The sequence below is a fragment of the Chiloscyllium plagiosum genome, unplaced genomic scaffold (assembly GCF_037043375.1).
Source record: "Chiloscyllium plagiosum isolate Xiang-an unplaced genomic scaffold, Cpla_swu_hap1 HiC_scaffold_48, whole genome shotgun sequence".
NCBI lineage: Eukaryota > Metazoa > Chordata > Chondrichthyes > Orectolobiformes > Hemiscylliidae > Chiloscyllium > Chiloscyllium plagiosum.
This window is the reverse complement of record NW_028270186.1, coordinates 48,159,531-48,180,290: the sequence shown is the minus strand read 5'-3', so window position 1 is coordinate 48,180,290 and position 20,760 is coordinate 48,159,531. Positions and strand designations below refer to the sequence as shown.

Genomic DNA, 20,760 nt, shown 5'->3' with positions numbered 1-20,760 from the left:
AAATTAGTACCAACTGCATATCACATTATTTTGAGAATCCTGGTAGTTCCTTTACTATTCTTTTTTGGATGCTAAGCACACACCAAGATATTTCCAATCCCTCCCAAACACCCCAGAAGGAATTCAGTCCCAGCTCTGTCATGTTAGCCCACTGAGCTTGCACAGTTGTATTCTGAAAAGCAAGGACTGATTAGTGATAGTCAGCATGACGATGTGCGTGGGAAATCATGTCTCACAAAATTGATTGAGTTATTTGAAGATGTATCAAAGAGGATTGATGAGGGCAGAGAGATGGACATGATCTATGGAATTCAGTAAGGCGCTTGACAAGGTTCCCCATGGAAGACTGATTAGCAAGGTTAGGTCTCATGGAATACAGGGAGAAGTAGCCATTTGGATACAGAACTGGCTCAAATGTAGAAGGCAGGGTGGTGGTGGAGGGTTGTTTTTCAGATTGGAGGCATGTGACCAGTGGAGTGCTGCAAGGATCAGTGATGGGTCCACTACTTTTCGTCGTTTATATATATATGATTTAGATATGAGCGTAGGAGGTATAGATAGTCAGTTTGCAGATGACGCCAAAATTGGAGATATCGTGGACAGCGAAGAGGGTTACCTCAGATTACAACAGGATGTTGTTCAGATGGGTGAGAAGTGGCAGATGGCGTTTAATTCAGATAAATGTGACGTGCTGCATTTTGGAAAAGCAAATCTTAACAGGACTGATACACTTAGTGGCAAATTCCTAGATAGTGTTGATGAACAAAGATATCTTGCAGTGCAGGTTCACATGTCCTTGAACGTAGAGTTGCAGGTAGATAGGATATTGAAGAAAGTGTTTGGAATACATTCCTTTATTGATCAGAGCATTGAGTATAAAAGTTGGAAGGTCATGTACAGGACATTGGTTAGGCCTCTTTTGGAATATTGTGTGCAATTCTGTTCTCCATCAATAGGAAGGATGTTGTGAAACTTTAAAGGGTTCAACAAAGATTTACAAGGATATTGCCAGGGTTTGAGCTGCAGGAAGAGAGCAAAAAGTCTGGGGCTTTCTTTCCCTGGCGCATCAGAGACAGAGGGGTGACCTCCGTAGAGGTTTATAAAATCATTGGTAGCATGGATAGGGTAAACAGACAAGGTCTTTTCCCTGAGCAGGAGAGTCCAGAAATAGAGAGCATAGGTTGAGGGTGAGAGGGGAAAGATATAAAAGGAAATTAAGGAGCAACTTTTTCACGCAGAGAGTGGTGCGTGTATGGAATAAGCTTCCAGAAGAAGTGGTGGAGGCTGACAGTTATAGCATTTAAAAGTCATTTGGATACTTGACATGAATAGGAAAGATTTTAGAGGATATGGCCCAGGTGCTGGCAAGAGGGATAAGATTAGGTTCGGATATCTGGTCGGCATGGACAAATTTGACCGAAGGTTCTGTTTAGTGCTGTTTATCTGTGACTCAGTGGGTTTCAGTCTCTTCAAAGATAAAACTTAGTCTGTTGCATTTTAGTAAAGCTACAACATTCAGTAGGGCGACGGTTTATATCTTTAAATACACATCTTATGATACTTTGGTTAAGTTTTTTAATATAAAATATTGGTACTAATTTATTCTAGAGTAGTGTTTTGTACAGCTGTAAGACTGTGTGCCTTTTTCTGGGTCTGTGGACTGTTAAGGTGCAGAGATGGCCATTCGTACAGTGATGTGCTCTTCCTGTTGGATGTAGGAGATTAAGGAAAGTTTCAATGATCCTGATTGTCTGCAGGAAGTGAGGATGCAAATCCTGTAGGATTTCATGGATCAGATGGAGCGATGGTTAAAGGTAATGAAGAATTTACAGGAGCCAGGGGGTGTGATAGGTGGCAGTTTCAGAAAGTTAGGAAAACTTCCGATCCAGTCAGGTAGATGGGTTTCCTCTCGGAAAGGGAGGAGTGGAGGGCAAGTAGTGCAGGAGTCTTCTGTGGTTATGTCCATCTCAAACAAGTATACTGTTTTGGAAAGCATCGGGGGTTACACTCTCAGGGGAATATCGCACTGACAGCCAAGTATCTAGTGTAATGTGAGGTATATCAGGTTCCACGCGATCGATGGTGATAGGGGGCTCTCTAGTCTGCAGCACAGACTGCAGTTTCTGTAGCTAACAGTGAGACATCAGAATGGGGTGGTGCCTCCCTACTGTCTGGGTGAAGGATGGCTCTGAGGCTGCAGAGTATTCTGAAAGGGGAGAATGATCAGTGGGAGGTCGCTGTACATTGGCACCAATGACATAAGAGAAAAGGATGAAGTCCTGATGAGACAATATAGCAAATTAGCCTGTAGGATAATAAGCAGGTCCTTGTGGGTAGTAATATCTGGATTACTCCCGGTGCCACATGCTAGTGAGAGTAGGACTAGCAGGGTAGAGTAGATGAATGCGCAGCCAAGGATCTGATACAGGGGAGAAGGATTCACATTTTTGGATCATTGAAATCTCTGCTCGGGTAGAATTGACGTGCATAAGAAGGATGGATTACACCTGAATTGGAAGGTGTCTAATGTCCAAGCAGGTAGATTTGTTAGTGCTACTTGGGAGGCATTAATCCAGTGAGGGAGTGGGGGTAAACCTAAAGAGATAGTGAGAAAGGAGGTAAGTCTGAGGCTGGTACAGTTGAGAAGTTAGACAGGCAAGGGCAGGCAAGGGCAAGGCACAGAATGAGGTAGAACTGACAAGGTACAATAGACAATCGGTGCAGGAATAGGCCATTCTGCCCTTTGAGTCAGCACCACCATTCATTATGATCATGGCTGATCGTCCACCATCAGTATACTGTTCCTGTCTTATCTCCGTAACACTTGATTCCATTATCTTTAACAGCTCTAGTCATCTCTTTCTTGAAAGTATCCAGAGACTTGACCTCCACTGCCTTCTGGGGCAGTGCACTCCATGTGCCCACTACTCTCTGGGTGAAGACGTTTCTCCTCAACTCTGTTCTAAATGGCCTCTCCCTTATTTTTAAACTGTGTCCTCTGGTTCTGGACTCACCCATCCGTGGAAACATACTTCCTGCCTCCAGAATGTCCAACCCTTTAATAATCTTGTAGGTGTCAATCAGATCCCCTCTCATTCTTCTAAACTCAAGTGTATACAAGCTCAGTCGCTCCAATCTTTCAACATATGATCATTCCGCCATTCCGGGAATTGACCTCGTGAACCTACCCAACACTCCCTCAATAGCCACAATGCTCTTTCTCAAATGTGGAGACCAAAACTGCACACAATACTCCAGGTTCGGTCTTACCAGGGCCCTGTACAGCTGCAGAAGGACCTCTTTGCTCCTATACTCAATTCCTCTTGTTATGAGGGCCAGCATGCAGTGAGCTTTATTCACTACCTGTTGTACCTGCATGCTTGCTTTCATTGACTGATGTACAAGAATACCTAGATCTCGTTGTACTTCCCCTTTACCAAACTTGACTCCATTTAGATAGTAATCTGCCTTCCTGTTCTTGTTTCCAAAGTGGATAACCACACATTTATCCACATTAAACTGCATCTGCTATGCATCCGTCCACTCACCTAGCCTGTCCAAGTTAACCTGTATTCTCATAACATCCTTCTCACATTTCACCCTGCCACCCAGCTTTGTCATCAGCAAATTTGCTAATATTACTTTTAATACGTTAATCTATATTATTAATGTATATTGTAAACAGCTGCGGTCCCAGCACCGAACCTTGTGGTACCCCACTAGTTACTGCCTGCCATTCCGACAGGAAATCCATGCTGACTCTGACGAATCCTATTACCGCTATCCAAATGAGCCATAATTTCATCTTTTATAATTGACTCCAGCATCTTTCTCACCACTGACATCAAGCTAACCGGTCTATAATTCCTTGTTTTCTCTCTCCCATCTTTCTTGAAAATTGGGACAACATTAGCCACCCTCCAATCTAATGGTACATCTCCTGATTCTGTGTCTCCCCCTTTGCAAGGGGCTGAACGTCATCCCTCACAAACAGGGCCATCCCACCCCCTCTGCCCATCAGTCTGTCCTTTTGATAGCACTGCACACTGCATTTATTTCAGTGCAAGAGGTTTGACAGGGAAAGCAGATGAGCTTAAGATATGGTTTTGAACATGGGACTGGGATATAGTGGGTATTACAGAAATGTATCTTAGGTTGAAAAGGACAGGTAGCTTAATGTTCCAGGGAATAGATGTAAGAGGAAGGATAGAAAGGGGGATAAGAGAGAAGGTGGAATGGTGTTTTTGATTAGGGATAACATTATTGTTGTGCTTAGGGAGGATATTCATGGGGGTTCACCCGATGAACTTACTTGGGTGGAACTGGGAAATAGGAACAGGATGATCACCTTATTGAGATTGTCTGTGTAGGTTTCATCTGGGTGCTCTGGTTTCCTCCCACAGTCCAAAGATGTGCAGGTTGGGTGGATAATCCAGGCTGAATTGCCCACAGTGTTCAGGGATGTGCAGGTTGGGTGGATTGGCCACGGGAAATGCAGCGTTACAGGGGTAAGGTAGGAGGATCTAAGGGTCAGTGTGGATGTGATGGGCCGAATGGCCTGCTTCCACACTTGGGATTCTCTGACGATAATTCTACTAGTTTTAAAATAGTTGCAGAAAATAATAGACCAGATCTAAAAGTTGGTGTTCGAAGTTGGACAAAGGTGAATTCTGACGGTACAAGGCGAGAACGTTCAATATTTCTTTGCAACCCCCAGGTAAAGGGATGGCTGGGAAGTGGGAACATGGGAACAGAAGGAATAGGAGCAGGAGTAGACCATCTGGCCCCTCAAGCCTGCACTGCCATTCAATAAGGTCAGGGCTGAGCTTTTCATGGCCTCAGCTCCACTTTCCTGCTCCCTCACTATAACCCTTAATTCATTTCCTGTTTGCAAATCTACTTTTTGTCTTTCAAGTTGATAACGTCAACTGCTGCACTCAGCAGGGAATTCCACAGATTCGTAACCCTTTACTGAAGAAGTTCCTCCTCAACTCTGTCCTAAATCAGATACCCCCTTATTTTGATGCTATGCTCTCTCGGCTGACCCGCCCCTCCCCCAATGGAAATAAACTCCCCGCTTCTATCTTATCTATTCCCTTCTTAATTTTATTTTTTCCAATACAACCACCCATTCTTCTAAATTCCAACAAGTACAGTCCCAGTCTATTCGGTCTCTCCACATATACCAACCCTCTCAACTCCCGACTCAAACTAGTGACCCTCCTCTGCACCCCATCCAGTGTCAGTACATCCTTGCTGAAGTAAGGAGATCAAACCTGTACACAGTACTCCAGGTGTGACCTCACCAGCACCCTGTACAGCTGCAGCATAACTATCCCTCTGGCAATGAAGGACAATATTCCCTTCACCATCTCTTTTAGTCCCCTGGGATGCATTCCATCATGGCCAGGAGACCCATGTACTTTTGGGCTGTTATCTTTCCCAACATTACCTCTTTACTGAGAATGACTGTTTCCATGTCCTCATCTGCCATTGCCTCCATAGGCCTGTGAAAATGAGACAACAAGAGTACATAGACAGTATGTTCCTGTTAAGGCCAAGGCTGGTAGGTATAGAGAATGCTGTGTGTCTGGAGAAATTGAGGGTCTGGTCAAAACGATGAAGCAGGGATATGGCAGGTACAAACAGCTGGGTTTGAGTGAATCCCTCGGAGTATAGGGGCAGTAGGAGTACACTCGAGGGCAAACAGGAGGGCAAAAAGGATACATGAGATAGCTTTGGGGGGAAAGAAGTTTAAGGACAATCCAAAGAGATTCTACAAAACATTAAGGACAAAAGAGTAACCAGTCAGAGAATACGGACCCTGAAAAATCAACAAGGCTGTCTGTGGAACCACAGAAGGTGGGAGAGATACTATCTGAGGATTTCATGTCAGCTTTTAGTGAAAGAGGATATGGAAGCTAGAGACTTTGGAGAAATAAATAGTGATAACTTGACAACTGTCCATATTACAGAGGAGGTTGTACTGGATGTCTTATACATAAAGCTGAGTAAATCTGTGGGACCTGATCAGGTGTATCCCAAAACTTTGTGGGAAGTTAGGGAAGTGATTGCCATGCCCCTCGCTGAGATTTTTATATCACTGATAGACAGAGGTGAGGTGCTGCAAGACTGGCACCATTAATTGAGAAAGGTGATGAGGAAAGGCCAGAGAACAATACACTGATGAGCCTGAAGTTAGTGGCAGACAAGGTGTTGGAAGGAATTCTGAAGGACAGGTTTATATGTCATTGGAAAGACAAGAAGTGAGTAGGGATAGTCAGCATGGCTTTGTACATAAATTACTAATTTGGACTTCAGAAAGACATTCAAAAAGGTTCCACATAACAGACTGGTTAGCAAGTTATACACCATGGGATACGGAGAGAACCAGCTGTTTGGATACAAATTGGCTGGAAAGTTGGAGACGGAGGGTAGTGCTTTTCGGACTGGAGGCCTGTGATGAGCAATATGGTGTAAGGATCGGTGCTGGGTCCACTGCTTGTCATTTATAATTTGACATTTATATCAATGATTTCTATGTGAATATGAGGTATAGTTAGTGGGTTTACAGTAGACATCTAAATTGGAGGCGCACTGGACAGCGAAGAAGGTTACCTCAGAGTACAATGGGACTTCAATCAAATGGGCTGAGGATTATCAGATCGAGTTTATTTCAGATAAATGTGAGGTGCTCCATTTTGGAAAAGCAAATGAGGGCAGGAATTATATACTTAATGGGAAGGTCCTGGGAGAGAGAGACCTTGGAGTGCAGGTTCATAGTTCCTTGAAAGTGGAATCATAGGCAGGGTAGTGAAGAAGATGTTTGGTGTACTTGCCTTTAATGGTCAGTGCATTGAGTAGTGGAATTGGCACGTCATTTTGCGGCTGCACAGCACATTGATTCAGCCACTTCTGGAATTCTGTTTTCAGTCCTGGTCTCCCCGCTATTGGAATGATATTGTGAAACTTGAAGGGGCTTGGAAAAGATCTGCAAAGATTTTGCCAGGGTTGAGGGTTTGAGCTATATAGGTAGAGGCTGAATAGGCTGGGGTTGTTTCCCCTGGAGCATTGGATACAATTATGAGGGGCATGGATAGGGTGAAATCCCAGGGTCTTATTCCCAGGATATGTGAGTCCAAAGTTTGGGGGCACAGGCTTCAGGTGTGAGGGAAAAGATTTAAAAGGGATCTAAGGGGCAATGTTTTCCAGCTGAACATGGTACGTGTATGGAGTGAGCTGCCAGAGGAAGTGTGTAGGCTGGTACATTTACCCAATTATGCCTTTGAGATGTTGTATGTGATTAGCAAAGGTTTAGAAGGATATAGGCCAAGAGCTGGCATATGGGATGAGACTAATTTAGGATATCTGGTCAGCATGGACAAGTTGGATCGAAGGGTCTGTTTCTCTGCTGTACATCTTTATGGCACTACTAAAATTAAGATGGGTTTCTCTTTTATAGAGAGTTAACAGAAGGTCAGATAATTCTCCTTGGAGCTGAGAAGGTTAGGCAGTGATTTCGACCAGGAGCAGGATTGTTTCCAGGATATTTAATTTACCGAGAGACAGAGGGAGAAGTTGTTAACGTCACAATTTTTAGTAACTACCTTCAGGTAACTGGCAAATAATGCAGGTTAAAAATGTGAAGATTATTTTACTCACTAAGATCTTAGCATCTGGAACAGTTTGACCGAGAGCTGGATGCAGATTCAGTAGTTATTGTCAAAACAAATTTGGAATTTAACTTTTTTAAGGAAGGATTTGGAGGGCTACAGACAAATGGGAGGTGAGTTGGGATAGATTGGCACCATCTCCAGCGGGAGAGAGTACATCCCCAATGGGCTGAATAGCCACAAACCCCTGTGCTCAGTGTTACTGCCCCATTCACTGTGAATGATGAAGCTCATCCCAGGGCAGAGTCATAGAGACATACAGCATGGAATTAGACCCTTTGGTCGAACTGGTCCATGCCGACCAGATATCCCAACCTAATTTAGTCCCATTTGCCAACACCCTTCCTATTCACATACCTATCCAGATGCCAAATGGTGTAATTGTACCAGCCTCCACCACTTCCCTGAACAGAAGATTCCATGCACGTACCAATCTCAGTGTGAAAAAAGTTGCCTATTGGGTCCCTTTTAAATTTTTTCCCTCTCACCTTAAACCTACACCCTCTCGTTTAGACTCCCCCACCCCGGGGAAAAGACCTTGTCTATTTTTCCCATCCATACTCCTCAGGATTTTATAAACCTCTATGAGGTCACCCCTCAGCATCCGATGCTCATGGGAGGAACCCACTCATGTCACAATGGGGCCCCGGTGATTGACAGCAGCTTCAGACCAATAGGAGAATAGGCGTCATCCTCCAGCCAATGGGAGTGAATTGAGATGGGTCCAGCAGGCCAACTTGTGGCCATAAGCTGTGCAGGCTCAGTGTCCCGGTGAGAGGGGACCTAGTGAGTGTGAAGGGAGTGGGAGAGACTGCAAAGTCTGGGGAAGAAATAGAACTATTGTGGACTGGGAGTGTTTATAAATACATGGCTTTAGGCTGCTAGACCTGAATTAGAAATTCCTTGTAAATTCGAACCAAAAGAACTGCGGATGCTGTAAATCTCACACAACAACCAAAAGGGACTGGAAAAGCTCAGCAGGTCTGGCAGCATCTGTGAAGAGAAATCAGAGTTAATATTTTGGATCTGCTGACCCTTCCTCAGAACTGATGTTACTGAAAAGAAATGTCAGTTTATATGCAGAAGGTAGGGGTAAGGAGTAAATGATAGGTGGTGATCGAGTCCAAAGAGATGGGAGCAGTTGGACAAAGGAATGGATAATGATTTGGCTGGTGGAGGGTGAATAGCTGTTTATGGGGACTGTTAGTGGCAAACCATAGGTAATGTGTAATGGTAGGCTGTGATAACAAGGCCTGGTATGTGGGGTAAAAGGCTCGGGCGCAAGGACATTGGAGAGTTCAGAACCTAAAATTATTGAATTTGATACTGGGGATAGAGGTGTGCAGGGTCCACAAGTAGAAGATGAGTTGTTTTTCTTCCAGCTTGCGTTAACGTGTGGCGCTGGAACAGCACAGCAGGTCAGGCAGCATCTCAGGAGCAAGAGAATTGACATTTTGGGCATATTCTTTTCATCAGGAATACCGGGATTGGTGGGGGAGGGGGAGTAGTAAGTGGGCTGAGAGATAAATAAGAGGGATGTGTTGGGATGGTGGGAAGGGAGCTAGGAAGGCAATAGGTAGATATAGATGGAGGGTAATGGAGAGAGGGTAGAGTGGATAATTGGAAAGGAAGATGGACAGGTGGGACAGTTCAAGAGGGTGGTGTCGAGTTGGAGGGTTGGATCTGGGATAAGGCAGGGGAGGGGAGATGAGGAAACCTTGATTCTGTGGTTAAAGGGTCCCAATGTGGAAGATGAGGTTTTCTTCCTCCAGGCGTCGGGTGGCTGGGATTTGGTTGTGGAGGTGGCCCAGGACTTGCATGTCCTTGGCGGAGTGGGTGGGGAAGTTGAAGTGGTCGGCCACAGGATGGTGGGGTTGGTTGGTGTATGCATCGCAGAAATGTTCACTGACACATTCCGCAAGTTGGTGTCCTGACTCCCCAGTGGAGAGGAGACCACACCGAAATCAAAGGCCGTAATAGGTAAGGTGGTTGGATGTGCAGGAAAATCTCTGCTGGATGTGGAAGAATCCTTTGGGGGTGAGGGGGAGATGTGGGCACAGGTTTTACACCTCTTGCATTGGCAAGTGAAGGTGCTGGGAGTGGATGGTGGATGGATCTGACTGGGAATTCACAGGGAATGGTCTCTGTGGAATGCTGAAAGGAATGGAGAGGGAAATATACCTCTGGTGGGATCTGATTGTAGGTGGTGCAATTGCAGGTACATTGTATCTGGGTGGAAGGTGAGGACTAGGGGGTTCTATCCTTGTTGCAGTTGGAGAGGTGTGGTTCAATGGCAGAGGTGTGGGAAGTGGTGGAGATACACTGGAGAGTGTTGTTGACCACACAGGAAGGGAAATTGCAGTCCTTGAAATACGGGGCGTTTTGGTATGTCCTGGAGTGTTCTGCCAGCTTGCATCAAGCTTCACTGGAACATTGCAGTAAGCATGAGACAGATGTTGGCCAGGGTACAGACTCGTGTGTTAAAGTAGCAGGCAGCTGGAAGTTCAGGGTCTTTTTTGTAGCAGAACGTAGATCATCAGCTGCCATTTCCACCACCTCCACTGAGATGCTGCCAGACACAGGTTCCTGTGCCATTCATTAACAGCCAAGCACCCTCCCACCAGATTGTTATCCACTCCTTTGTCTTTCCAAATGTTACTGTTTCTTTTGGGCACTGACCTCACCTATTATCTACTCTTTATACCCCTATTTCCTTCAGTCCAAAGGTATGTAGGTTAGGTGAATTGGCCAAGCAGAATTTCTCGTAGTGTTCAGGGATGTAGAGGTTAGGTGCATTAGTCGGGGGAAGTGTAGAATAATAGGGTCGGGGGATGGGTTTGGTTGAGAAACTCTTCAGAGGGTGGATGTTGACTTGTTGGGCCGAATGGCCTGTTTCCACACTGTAGATATTCTAATTGTCCCAGCTGCCATCGGTTCTGAGGAAGGGTCACTGGACCTAGAATGACCCTTGGTGTGTGCAGGAAGAGGAAACAGGAAAGGGGAGTTGGATCCGGTTTAGACTGGGAGGGTTTAATTACACCCTGTACATGTAGTTAGGCCTGAATTAGAACTCTTGGTCCCACGTTTACAGCAAAAGGGAAAATGGCTGTGGCCCTCAGGCGTTGATAGGTCCTGGGTTATGGCCGCCATCTTTATTGGGGGCAAGGTACAGAGAGGCACATGGACATGTCCTCTTCCTGGGTGGGTGCGGCTGTTTTGAAGAGGAGCATTTAAACATCAAACACATACCAAGAGAAATATTTGTCTTTACTGTTCAGCCTGCACTGACTGTGAGTTTTGTTTTTTCAATTCATTTTATAGGATATTAATTGAGAATAATTGAGACAGGGATCTCAAAAGCAATTTTCTATCATCAGCAGGGTCATCAGGATCTGAATACCATTGACATTTAACTGTGGAAGGTGAAAGTTGTGTCTGTTCTGTCTGTGTGCAAGTATCTTTTTTTCAAGCAAAAAGAAGAAAGATGTTCAAACTGTGGTTGGATCACCCTTGGGGTTTGTGCTCAATTCTGGACCCTGCAGATGTGGAAGGAGGTATTAGCCTGAGATGGAGAACAAATTGATCCAAATTATACCTCGTCTCTTTCTAGGAACTGTCAGATTTAGACCCAATCACCCACTTCATGATGTTAACCTGTAAACTCCTCATTTTCAATTCCCTGCAAACTTCTCAATAAAATTCCTTGTGGACTCAAATTCCAGCACCATTTCAGGTGAAATGTTCCAGGTTCTCACAACTGTCTGTTCATCCAGAAACTGCTGAAGTCCATGTTGACTCTGGGGTTACAAAGGGCTGAATTGAAAGATGAGATGCTGTTCTTGAGCTCCCATTGAGACACACTGGAACAGTACAGGAGGCTGAGGGCAGTGTAGGTATGAGCAGACAATGAAAATGACAGGGCTGCACTGTGAGGGCTGCTTGGCAAAAATGAGAGTGTTTTGGAGTTGGGTGTAAACAGAGCGAGGTGAGACAGGAAGAAGGTGAACCTCAGCTTCAGTTTTAGTTCAGGCCATTCAGAAATTCACATGTTCCCAATGGGAACAGCCAAGTTGTAAGCGATACCTGCTGAGTTTTTTTTTAACAGTTTTTAAAAGTGTAAAATGTCGTCTTAAGTAAAGATCGGGCTTTTGATTATCATGGAAATGTTTGAAGTGAAGGAAGGTTGCTAGGTCATTTAAATTCTCTTAATGGGAGTAACCAGCTGAAACTAGAAAGACGTTGTGACAGCATACCTCAGACCAGTGGTGTGCTCCTCTTGCAAAATATGGGAAATAAGGAACGCCTCCAGTGTCCGTGACGGCTATATGTGCAGGAAGAGTGCCCATGTGCAACTACTGGGAAACTGCTTTTCAGACCTGGAACTGAGAGTGGACTCACTGTGGAGCAATACTGAGAATGTTATGGACAGCATGTTTAGTGAGTTAGTCACACTGCAGGTGAGGGTTACACAGGCAGAAAGGGAATGGGTGACCATCAGATCAAGTAAAAGGCTCAGGAAGGAAGTGCAGGACTCCCCAGTCATCGTTCCCCTTCTCAGACAGATATTGTGCACCGCTTGGGATTCTACAAGTGGGGAACAGGTGGATTGGGGTCTCGGGGAAATCAGCAACAGATGATGACATGACACCACAGATAGCTCCGCTGCACAGAACTGCAGGAAGGAGAATGGCAGAGCTATAGTGACAGGGGATCCAGTAGTCAGGGTCAGCGACAGGCGTGTCTGTGGCCACAGACATGAATCCAGACAGTGGAATTGAACCCAGGTCCATTTATTGATAAGTGCACAGACCAATAAAGGTCAGCGTCCCAAATACAACCTTCAGCACTTGATCACCCTGAAGCTCTACTTTCCAAGGACTGTGCACTTGTTCTGAGCCCTTCGGAGAGATTGAAGGGGGTAGGGAGAAAACAGGAACAGGGTTGCGTTGTAATCTACAAAATAACGGTCACCCTCCGCTCTCGCTCTCTCCCCTCTGTCTCCAACCTCCCATCGTACCTCCTCCCCACCGCAGGGAAAAGACCTTGTGTATTTACCCTATCCATGCCCCTGCTGATTTTATAAACCTCTAAAAGGTCACCCATCAGCCTCTGAACCTCCAGGGAAAACAGTGTATTCATCCTCCCCCCTGTAGCTCAAATCCTCCAACCCTGGTATCATGCTTGTAATTTGTTTCTGACCCTTTTCAAGTTACACAATATTGTTTTGATAGGAAGGAGATCAGAATTGCATGCAATATTCCAAGCGTGACCTAACCAATGTCCTGTACAGCCGCAATATATCTTCCCAACTCCTATACTCGGTGCTCTGACCAATAAAGGATATCATACTAAACACCTTCTTCACTATCCTATCTACGTGCGATTCTGCTTTCAAGGAGCTATGAACCTGTTCTCCAAGGTCTCTCTGTTCAGCAGCACTCCCGAGGACCTTACCATTAAGTGTATACACCGTGCTGATATTTTGCTTTTCTAAAATGCAGCACCTCACATTTATCTAAATTAAACTCCATCTGCGTGTCCTCAGCACATTCAACCATCTGATCAAGATCCTGTTGTAATCTGAGATAATCCTCTTCACTGTCCACTGTACCTCCAATGTTGGTGTCATCTTACTAACATTACTTCTTATTTTTGCATCCAAATCATTTATATAAATTATGAAAATTAGTGGATCCAGCACCGATCCTTTGTGACACCCCACTGGTCACAGGTCTCCAATCTGAAAAGCAACCTTCCACTACCACCATCTGTCTTCTACCTTTGAGCCAGTTTTGTATCCAAATGGCTAGTTCTCTCTGTATTCCATGAGATCTAACCTCGCCAACCAGTCTTCCATGGGGAACCTTGTTGAACGCCTTACTGAAGTCCATGTAGATCATTTCCACCGCTTTGCCCTCATCAATCCACTTTGTTGTTACTTCAAAAAAATTGACTCAAGTTCATGAGACGTAATTTCTCACACACAAAGGTGTTATAATATCCAGGACTTAACTCTGTACATTGGGGTCTGCGTCACCCAGTTATGGGTGTTAATATTCTGGATAAAGTTCACGCACGCCAGCTTTATGTTAGTGACTGTGTATTGAGTCTTGTTGATATCACCAACACAGGTGAGTTCCATTTGAAAGGCAGTCCCTATATCCCTAACCCACTCCCATCTGCTCTGTCTCCATCCCCACCGTAGAAAGTAAGTGGGAGGAGTTCATGGAGTTTCCATGTGAGTGAGATTGAGAAAATCTTCCCTTCTTCCCACCAGCCCACAAAGAAGTAGTGATAGTCTCCTTACTACCATTAAGTGTATACATGCTGCTAATATTTGCTTTTCGAAAATGCAGCACCTCCCATTTATCTAAATTAAACTCCATCTGCCTCTTGGGTTCAGGGTTTGGTAACAGCGGCTTTGAAGAGGCTGATTAGAAAACGTGCCCAAGCCACCAGGCCATGCTATCTTCCAGCTGTCCCTGCCTGAGCCTCGAACCAGAACATTCCTGTAGTTTCTCTCCTGTCAGACTCTCCCATTGCTCAGTTTGTCCAGGATCCCCTCCTGCTGCTGCACTGCTCCTGTCCCTCACTGACCTGTCCATCCCCCAGTGTCCTCCACATTCATTCATGGTTTTCAATCCCATTGTCCCAGTCCGCCAGCCCCGCCCCCTCCACCCTATTGGGCAGCAGCTGCTGTCAATCACCCAGGCTCCCGTGTGATCTGGAGCATGTGATGTAGGAGGCGAGACCAGTGCACAGGCGCAGTGCTGGGCAATTGTTGGCGTATGTGCAGTATGGGTCAGTGCCAGGGAGGCTGTGGGTGTGTGGGATTAATCTGTCATTGGCAGTTCCTCCCTCTGAAAACAGGACCCAGCGGAATGGCCCCTTCCCTGGTATCCTGACGAGTGGCCAAAGTGTCAATGGGGAAGCATTCTTATGATGATTCAGGAATGTTATGGAAAGGGACAGGGGTGGACCTGTAATTAGAGTTCTAATCTGTTTCATTTTAGTTCAACCAGATATGATTTGGACAGTGTGTGCAGGATGGTTCTCATCAGAGGTCGGAGTGGGGGAAATGAGTAAGACGTTCCAGATTGGGGGGAAAACATCAATGTGGATCTGACCAGGAAGGACACCCTGGGAGGTGGGGGAAGTATTCATCAACACCCACGAGGCTCTGAGTCAGACTCATTGATTTGATTAGATTTTCTGCAGTGTGGAAACAGGCCCTTTGGCCCAACCAGTCCACACGGACCCTCCAAAGAGCAACCCACCCAGATTAATTTCCCTCTGACTAAAGTACCTAACACTACGGGTAATTTATCATGACCAATTCACCTGACCTGCACTATCAGTCTTTGGATTGTGGGAGGAAACTGGAGCACCCGGAGGAAACCCACGCAGACACGGAGAGAATGAGCCCGAGGCTGGAATCGAATCTGGGACCCTAGTGCTGTGAGGCAGCAGTACTAACTACTGTGCCATCGTGCTGCCCACTTTTTTGGTTCTTAGTCTGCAGGCAGGAGCGAGGAAACTGAATTAAAAGAGAGGAGAGAGTGTTGGAAATGGGTGTGGTGGGAAGGAGTGAGGAGATTGGTTTGGATTTCAGTTCACAGAAGAGAGCAATTGTGAGACTGAGATTTTCAGCTTTGGGGAAAACAAAGAAACTACAATGTAATACTATAATTGTTTTATGAATTTCCATCCTGTGCTAACGGTGGTGACCTGTTTTCTCTATTGTAGGGTTCTGAAAGGGCGGATTTGTGGATGAGAAATTCAAATTGAACTTCCTGTTCCGTTTTGATGGTTACTTGATCCGTGCCGATCTGAATATCATTGGCCTTTTCATGTGGAAGGAAAGGTGTGTATTCTGTCCATGGGCGAATATTTCAAATGTCAGAGTGACTGGAAACATTACTGAGACGCAGCCAAGTCCGTGTTAGTGTGGTGACTGTGGAGAGAGAGTTCATTTGTTTTTAAAAGTCTGAAGAAACATGGCACATTTCCCAGGAACAATTAAGCTACAGAATTGTTTTGTATGAGGACAAGTTTTTAATTAATCATGCAACCAGAAAGACACCACGATACCTGCACCATGGAAAAAAAAACTATGAAAGCGGGACTGTTGTAAAGGGCTTAATTATCGATCGTGGCTTTTAATCCATTGGCGTTGTCTCGTCGGCTCCAGTGCCTTTGGGAAACACTGGAAATCTGATGAATGTAATGTAGGTTTCAATTATTAAACTGTAAAAAGTGCAGAAGAAATTTACAGGGATTTTTGCCAGGGCTCAGGGGTCTGAGTTAGCGGGAGAGGTTGTGCAAGTGAGGATTTTTTTTTTGTTTAGAGCAGAGGAAACAGGGGGGATCTTTTCTGGAAGTGTATAAGAGGCTTGTATAAGGAGAATGCATTCAGTCTTTTTCCCAGGGAATCAAGGAGTGGAGGCATCAGTTTAAGGTTAGAGGAGAAATTATGAAAGGGAAGCTGAGGGGCACCTGTTTTACACAGAGGGTGGTATGTATACGGACTGAGCTACCAGTGGAAGTGGTTGAGGCGGGTCTGTTACCAACATGTAAAAGACATTTCGACAAATACATGGATAGGAAAGTTTCAGAAGCAGATGAGCCAAGTGCATGGAAATGGGGTTAGCGTGGATGGACATTCTGGTCGGCATGGGCCATGTTGGACCAAAGGGCCTGTCTCTGCTGTAGGACTCTGACTCCAAGTATATTTACTATTTCTCCCGCTATCTCTGCTAGCACCCTGGGATGTATTCCATCAGGGCAAAGAGACTTGTCTACCTTTAGCTCCATTTGTTTGTCCAACTCTAACGCTTTCGTGATAATGATTGTTTCTTGGTCCTCACCTTCCTCAGTATCCTTATCAATTACTGGCATGTTCTTCGTATCCTCCACTGTGAAGACTGACTGCTGTGTCCTCATATTCCTGAACCCTGCTGGATAGGAATAACTAGGCACAGAACTCTGAGAGGTCTTCTTTGAGTCTTTATTGATGAGACATGGCAGTTACCTGGATAGTGTACATGCAGAACACCTCCAGGCAGCATCAGGTAACTCCCCGCCTGTCCGATGTGCCACTCCCATTCTTATACCTTTGTGGTTTGTGGTTTTGAATGGGACGCTGTCTCTCAGTATTATCTCCATGGAAACGGCAGTTAGAAAGTCGAGTTCAGCTCAACACTTTGTGGTTAAACCACATACCCCTCCCCCACGCCCCTGTGGCTCAGTCAGGTATCTGACAGGCATTTCAGTTTCAGTGGGGCTGTCTGTCAGGATTCTGATGTGGAAGAGCCGGTGTTGGAGCGGGGTGGGTAAAGTTAAAAACCACACATCACCAGGCTATAGTCCAACAGGTTTATTTGGAAGTACAAGCTTTTGGAGTGTGCTGTTATTTGTAACGTGATCAGGATTATCTCTGTAGTAACAGTTAAGTGCTTCAACAATTACAGAGGCCATATGTTCCCCACACAATAGGTTCCCCGCTAGCAGTGTAAACTGCTATTCTGTCCCTGGGGATAGCTGCTCATCACTTTTCTCCCCCAATCCCATCTAGCTTTCTGTTGATCTTTAAAGTTTTTCTCATCTCCTAGTTTCTCCTTGGTCTTTGCCAATTTGTATGCTTTCTATTTCAATTTGATAGACTCCCTTATTTCCTTAGCCATCAATGGCAGATTACTCCTTTTCCTACAGTTCTTCCTTTTCACTGATATATACTTTTGCTGAGCAGTTTGAAAAATTCGGTGATATTCCTCCACTGTCCGTCAACTGTCCCACCGTAAAGTCTTTGCTTCCAGTCTACATTAGCCAACTCCTGCCTCATCCTATTGTAGTCTCCTTTGTTTAAGCACAGGATCTGGATTGGATTTAATCTTCCCGCTTTCCAACTGTATTCTAAATTTGACCATACTTATCACAAGTCTTTTATCAGATTACGAGGTGAGACGATGTTACCTGGGTGTTTTGGTTTTCATTGTCAAAGACCTTGGCTTTGTAATAAAGTACAGGATAGATATTCACAACAGAGTATTCTGGACGGTGTGAATTTACTACACAATCTAAAACCATAAATCACTGTCTCCCCTCAGTTTAAAATTGCAAAATCATTATCTCCTACACGCTTCCTCATCTTCTAAGTTTGAAATGCTAATCCCCCTGACTATCCTACTTTTCCTGCAAATCTCTTTTGGCGAAGGTGGTGATTTTTGGATTCAGCTTTCCAGTTATTAACGTAAGAAGATAAGCACTGGGCACAGGAGAGGGAATGCAGCCCTTCGAACCAGCTCCACTATTTAATACCGTGATGACTGAGCTCACCTCGGTCTCAGCTGGATTTTCTCGCCTGCTCTATCTCACCCTTCAACTCATTGAAAATTAAAAATCTGTATCTCTTCATTAAATTTGCTCATTGTCCTGGCATCCACCGCATTTTGAATAGGGAATTCCACAGATTCACAACACATTGAGATAAGTACATTCTCCTTCATGAGAAAACAATAGAGTCCCTATAGTGCAGAGTCCACACCAACCCTATGATGAGCCTCCCATTCAGACCCACCCATTCCCTGTAACCCTGCATTTCCCGTGGCTAATTGCCTAAAAAGCACATGCATGGAAACTGGGCAATTTAGCATGGGCAATCCACCTAATCTGCACATATTTGGGCTATGGGAGGAAACTGGAGCACGGCTGGAAACTCGTACAGACATGGGGGGGAATGTGTAAACTCCACACAGTCGCCTAATGCTGGAATCAAACCCAGATCGCTGACGTTGTGAGGCAGCAATGCTAACCACTCAGCTACCTCTGCTTAAAATCTGCTCCTCCTTATTAACCTCTCTCTCACCCAATTTGCTGAATCTATATTCCTCACGTCAGAAATCAGGTCGTGGAAACGAATGTCTCAGTGAAACCCAATGACAGCCCATATGTCCTGTGTGTCTGAATGGGGTTTGATAGACAACACCCTCCAGCCCACACTTTTCATTCACTTTCCAGAGACAGGGCTCAAGTAGCTTCCTGGGGACTACAACTCCAACAATCCCTGAGGCAGGGACCACACGTGAGTGGGGAAACCCGGCACTGTCCATGTGCAGAATGTGGGTGGGCTTTGGAGCATGTGCTTTGGCGTACCTAGTGGGAAATACTTCACACTGTGATTGGCTGGAGGAGTAACATATCAGCTTTTAGTATTGATCTGCCGGGGAATTCATGTGTCACCACACCCACGTGGGACCAAGTTCCATCCCCAATGCCTCATAATGCTGGTAATCGACCAATGGGAAAACATGGATGATCTAACCCATTCTCCCAGACTGAAGTTTCCTGTTCTGTCCAGGATCTGTCACCTCCCTGTCTGTTTCCTTTTGTTTCATTCTGCTGTTACATTATTGACTTGCAGCAACTGAAGGGAAAGGAAGTGAACCCAGAAAGGGTGCAGAGTCTAACCAGGGACGGGAAGTGGTGGCATGGATCTATTTATCAGCAACTCCATGAGAATGGGGAGGGTGTACATTAGGGGTAGCAGAGTCAGAATGGAGGGAGAGCGTAAGTGGGCTGCAGAGTTACAGCTTTAGGGAAAGACTGGGAAAAATATATTCCAGAGAAACTAAAAATGTCTGTTCTGAATTTCTAACCTGTACATATTCCTTTATATAGGGTGCTAGATGGTGAAGATTCACAGACTGAAATCTCAAAATCATGTGCAGATTGTGATTAAGTTAACCAGCATTTGACGAACCAAAGACTGAGAGTCAATCGGCCAAAGTCCTGCAACACTCTCCCTCACAGCATTGTCAGTCTATCAGCACCAAATGGACTGCGATTGGTTCGAGACAGCAGCTCACTACCATCTTCTCAAGGCAACTAGAGATGGGGAATAAATGCTGGTTGAGCCAGTGATGCCCATATGCTGGAAATGGTTTCTATCTCTATTTACTGAAACCTGATTATAACTGCAGGATGATGAGGGATGCTGAGTGCATCCTCCAGGAGGCAGAACTATCACATTACCCCTGCCATACCCACACAGTAACTCAGCAACGGCACTGGAACAAAAGGCAATGAAGCTAAAGGAGGACTTAGGTATAGTTCTTAAAGGTAAAGGCATCAAAGGGGTTTGGAACACAGCAGAAACAGGAGACTGAGCTGGATGGTCAGCTGTTTCCCATTGAATGGTGGCGCAGGATTGAAAAGCCGAAAGCCCCCCTCCTGCCCCTATCTCCCAGCTCTGTATATAACCATGGAGCCCGGGTAGGAAGGAGTGGGCAGGACAGGGACTCTCCAGGAGATTGCACTTCCACATCAGTTTTCAGTGAGGGATGGTTTGATGGACTTTGTTTAACATTTGTCTTTAATGCAAAGTTTGTAAATTTGGTTTTAAAACATGTAAGAGTTTATTCCACGATAAATGAAACGAAAAGAAAAGAAACAAAACGATCTGAATATAACAGTCTTAAAATTTCAACGCCGTATAAAACAAAATCCCGATGACTCCCGGACACCATCACTTTCCAGTTACTCAAATTCCAGGGAGATATTCCCCCCCCCTGTCGGAACCTTTGGTTTGACTTAACTGCTTTTCACTTCTCGTTCTGTGAGCTGTGGAATTTTCTTTTTTCCCCATTTTTCCGACCCAGAAGTGTTATCACAGCAACCTTCCCACCATCAAAATCATCATTATGCCATTATAGCAGTAAACCACCTGAATAACCAATTGAATATTTATAAACAAAGCCCATTATGGGCAAAGCAAACCATTACGAGTGGGAGAGTGGGAAAGGACGAAATCAAAGTAGAGTTAGTGGTGAGGGGGCAGGGCTGGAGATAAAGGGGTGCCCACCTCTATCTAAAGGCATTGAGAGCATTGATACACACCACATGCTCCTTCTCCAAGGACACCCTGCTGTGTAGCCTTTATCCTCAATCATAGAATAGAATCCCTATAGTGTGGAAGGAGAGCATTGGCCCATCAAATCCCACCAACCATCGGAAGAGCATCCCACCCAGACCAATCCAGAGTAACACTGCATTTCCCATGGCTGATCCACTAGTCTACACAATCCTCGAC

At 45.2% G+C, this 20,760-nt stretch overlaps 1 long non-coding RNA gene across 1 annotated transcript; it reads left to right on the top strand.

Moving 5' to 3' along the window:
- The first annotated feature begins 1,679 nt into the window (after positions 1–1,679).
- LOC148135916 (uncharacterized) lies at positions 1,680–19,669 on the top strand. Its single transcript, XR_015754920.1, has 3 exons — positions 1,680–1,814; positions 15,420–15,537; positions 19,350–19,669. It is a non-coding gene; the product is annotated as an uncharacterized LOC148135916 (long non-coding RNA).
- Positions 19,670–20,760: the final 1,091 nt, after the last annotated feature.